Genomic DNA, 4,053 nt, shown 5'->3' with positions numbered 1-4,053 from the left:
GAGGTTGTGTTTTTGTCTCATGATTTCACTAGAATAAAGGGGGCCACAAATGCATTATAACGTGTATAGGCTCAACTAAACATTTGGGTCTTCATAAAATCATCAAACATAATACTAGCATGAACCCTAATTGCTTTTACCAAGATTTCCTAAATTAATCCTAGCAATTTTTATGCAAAAATTTCAAAATTTAACTAAAATTTCAACTAATGTAACCAACCCCCTACCCCACACTTAATTCATGCAATGTCCCCATTGCATATCATGACAATTAAAGAACATAAAAGTAAAGAGAGAATTGGAACAAACTCCCCTGGGATAGTAGTGGCGAGGTTGATATTTCTTCTTTTGAGCTCCATCTTCAGTTGACTTTAGACATGGGACCAGCTCATCCATGCCTTGGGTGTCATTCGTCTCGTGTGGTTATGCTCCAAAATATAGAGGAAAAAGGTTTTGGAAATTCTCGGAAATTGATCTTTAATAGTATAGCCAAATGCCCTTGTCAAATGTAATCCAATCACCAACTTGAAGGTAAGAGAAAGAGTAACTCGTCGACTCCAGAGTGAACTCGCCGAGTTAAGTCGATAACAGTCGGGTTTTTCCAAATGGACTCGTCGAGTATCTGAATGGAACTCGACGAGTTTTCTTCACCGAGTGAAAAAAAATTAGCTCCTGCTTCAGGTTCGTTTCTGGGGTTTTTGGAGATTAATATAGCAATATTCCCCCTCATTTTTCTTCAGTAAAAACACATCCCTTCAGCTGTTTAATTATCGGACTCGTAATTAGACTCAATTCTCCCATTCTTCTCGTTTTAGACTCGATACCACGTTTTATTCCTCACACTTTATTCGTTCATTCTATCCCTCACCCTATATTATGAAAAGATCAAAAACAAATACCAAGTAATAAAAAAATAAAAATAAAAATCCTAAATTATCCCTAAATACTAAAAGTTTAGAAAGAAAAAGAAAAACAAACTCTCGTAACGGGTTGCCTCCCGCCAAGCGCTTCTTTTTGAGAAGTCTTTAGCTGGACTCCCTCCCGCTCTACGTTTCTTCGTTGCTCTTCATCGGGATGCCATGCTTGATCTTTTGTTGCTTATACTTCGTCTTGTAAGCGTATATCTTCCTTTTGTAAGCTCTTCTTAATTCTTCTTTCCTCCTCTTTTGAGCATTATCTTCAGATTCATACCTTATCCTTTTTCCACACTTCTCTTTCTTCAACCCGTTTCTTGCACCTATCTTTCGGACTTCTTCTTTATCAACCTTGATTTTTCGTTCACCCTCATCACCTTCCAAAGAATCCGGTGGTTCAAATGTGAACACTTCATAATTAGTCGACACTTGGGCTCGAGGTTTTGTTCTTTTAAGTGTAGGTGACTTGTTCTTCTGATTAGCAATTTGTGACTCAATGGACGAATTCGGCAAGTCATTATTATCAGCCCTTGCATTCTCCTTTTCTCCCAAACTTGCCCCCTCGTTAAGTCGAATTGCTTCATCTTTTTGTATTAACGTGTCCAGGTAAGCTACTTGTGCGTTTTGGAAGTCACAATAATTTTTAAAAAATTCTCCTTCTGCTATTGGACCTTCCAAAGACTCAGAAAAAATATGCAAGTCTGTGCCATAAAGAGAACTTGAAAGTGGCAGGTCAAGGTTTTCAGTAAAATTGAAATTCTCGACTGGACTCGTCGAGTCAGTCGATGCGACTTGGCGAGTCAATGCGTGTTCCACAATTTTAATTGTTTCTTCTGAATCAGCCTCCTCTAGTAACTTTTCTATCTCCTTTAAATCTTTTTCAGCATCAAAATTTCCTCCAGAAGTTAGTAGAAATTTACTTGGATCCTCTTCTTGTAAAAGTGCAAGCTCTTTCTCTAACATTTCATCATTCAAATCAATTGAGGAAACTTCTTCTTTCTTTGACTCTACATGCTTAATGTCTTGTGTAGTCTTAAACACCACTGAATCGTTCCCCACCCTTAGTGTTAGGGTGGATTCACATACATCGACCAATGCACAAGTGGTGTTCAAAAATGGTCTCCCCAAAATAATTGGAACTTTGGGGTCTTCTTCCATGTCAAGCACTACAAAATCCACAGGAAACACAAACTTATCTACCTTGATGAGAAGATCTTCACAAACACCTTTTGGATGAATGATTGTCTTATCGACTAGATGGATCTTCATGTCAATAGGCTTTGGCTTCGGCAAGTTCAACTTCATGAAGAAAGAGTATGGCATGAGATTAATGCTTGCACCCGAATCCGTCAACACTCGAGTGGTAATTAGATTCCCAAGTTGGCAAGGTAAGGTAATACTACCCAGATCGCCCTTCTTCTTTGGCAGCTCATTTAACACCAACTCAGCGACTTCTGCCATATTTTTTTCTAGCGGTAAAGAGACCCTTAAGCAAGCTTACATATTTAGGCGTTTGAAGTATTGTTTCAACAAATGGAATATTGACTTGAAGGGCCTTTACATGCTCCATGAAAGCTCTATATTCTTTAACCTTCTCATCAGGTATGGCTCGAATCAGGAATGGCAAAGGTGGCCTGTAAGGCTTTAAAGAAACAGCAGATTTGTCATCAGGCCTTGGACTCGTCGAGTCCATGAGATGGACTCGGCGAGTCGAGTCGGGTTTTGCTGAACTTGAGTATTCTGTCTTTTCTGCTTGCACCTTTGTTGAGGCCTTCTGTGCAGGGGTCAAAGGAGTGAAAATTTTCCCAGAACTAGTTGTTATTGCATTAATATGCGCCATTTTCGGATTGTTTTCGGTGTTGCTTGGAAGTTCACCCGCTTGTCTTTGATTAACTTGTTGAGCCAGCTGTCCTATCTGCTTCTCGATGTTGTGAATGGATGCTTGCTGGTTCCTTAGTATAGTTCTTGTTTCTTGTATTGCAACATCGTGATCATTGTGTCTTTTCTCAGAAGCAGCTACAAATTTTGTTAGCATCTCTTCCAAGTTGGGTTTCCTGTCTTGCACTGGTTCCTCTTTTTGGTATATACCCCTTGCTTGTTGTCTAAACTTCTCCTCCTTTGCCTTCTTGTATTCATCATAGGGTAGCCATTCTTTCTTCGGTTTCCGCCAATCATAATCAAACCTATCACCGCTTGAATAGCATACTTGCGCCTTTTTGTTTCCATTCTCGTCCAAGTCGCAATCTCTCGTAAGGTGAGGTCCATTGCAATTTTCACAACCCACCCGAATAGCATGGATTGTTTGATCCATCTTTGTCATCCTCCTATCTAAACTATCTAGTTTAGCCATCATTGCCGCCATGCCATCGTTAACCGTGTTCACTACCCCCTACTTACTTCATTTCGTGCGTTGTGATATTCTCTAGAATGTTTAGAGAACTCCTCAATCAATTCCTTTATCACCGGGGGTGCCTTCTTTGTGAGGGGTCCTTGCGAGTCAAGGAGCTGTAGAGTTGTAACATTGACTCCATCATAGAAGATGGAGACTTTTTGTTGGCTATTAAGGTCATGGTGTGGGCAATTCCTTAGTAGACTTTTGTACCTCTCCCACGCCTCATAAAGGGACTCTCCGGGTTGTTGTTCAAAGTTGGCTATAGCTTTCTTCAACTTGGCTATTTTAGAAGGTGGGCAAAACTGGTCAATGAATTCTTCTTTCATCTTGGCCCATGTAGTGATGGATCCAGGAGGGAGTGACTTGAGCCAATCTTTTGCAGCACCCTTGAATGTAACTGGAAGCATACGAAGCAGCTGGGTTTCGCGAGGCACATTTGGAACATTAAAGTAATAAGCTACATCATTGACTTCATCCAAGTGTTTATAAGCATCTTCGTGGTCTTTTCTGTAAAAGGGTATCTCCTTGAGTTGAGCAAGGATGTGACCCTTGAGCTCAAAAGTGGCAGTTGCTGGAATTGCGGGTTGCACAAGTCCCGGGCCGGTGTCATCACGTATCCTCTTCTTCCATTCCCCCATGGGGACTTCATCAATGTTAGCCATGGGAATATCTAATTCGTCGTCGGAATCAGAATCGTGTCCGAATGTAGGGTCTTCTTCTCCTTCAGTTTCGTACTCGGAGTCCTCC

General features: G+C 40.7%; 1 non-coding gene across 1 annotated transcript; it reads left to right on the top strand.

Annotated features, from left to right (window-relative positions):
- The first annotated feature begins 3,477 nt into the window (after nucleotides 1-3,477).
- Nucleotides 3,478-3,584, top strand: LOC145110494 (small nucleolar RNA R71). Its single transcript, XR_013709873.1, has one exon. It is a non-coding gene; the product is annotated as a small nucleolar RNA R71 (small nucleolar RNA).
- Nucleotides 3,585-4,053: the final 469 nt, after the last annotated feature.

This window comes from Lactuca virosa, chromosome 4, assembly GCF_052849685.1.
Source record: "Lactuca virosa cultivar CGN04683 chromosome 4, Lactuca_virosa_CGN04683_v6, whole genome shotgun sequence".
Lineage (NCBI taxonomy): Eukaryota > Viridiplantae > Streptophyta > Magnoliopsida > Asterales > Asteraceae > Lactuca > Lactuca virosa.
The sequence above is the reverse complement of the archived record's forward strand: the minus strand, read 5'-3'. Positions and strand labels throughout refer to the sequence as shown.